We start from the raw sequence: 214 nt of genomic DNA, 5'->3' as shown, positions 1-214 counted from the left end.
AGTCGGGCTGGCGGGCTGGCGGAGAGAATCCAGTGTTCGCTCAATCTGAATATCATTAACACGCGTCGTCAAGCTGCCAGCGCTGTAATCATGTACGCTTTATCAGCCTCGCAGGTTCATCCCTGGAACATATCATTGCGCTAGTCTACGGCCGCGCTGGAGATTCACGGGGCATTCGGACTCGCTAATGAGCATTTTAGATTAGATACCTAGC

Source organism: Penaeus monodon, chromosome 34 (assembly GCF_015228065.2).
Source record: "Penaeus monodon isolate SGIC_2016 chromosome 34, NSTDA_Pmon_1, whole genome shotgun sequence".
Taxonomy (NCBI): Eukaryota; Metazoa; Arthropoda; class Malacostraca; order Decapoda; family Penaeidae; genus Penaeus; species Penaeus monodon.
Note: the sequence above shows the minus strand (reverse complement) of the source record.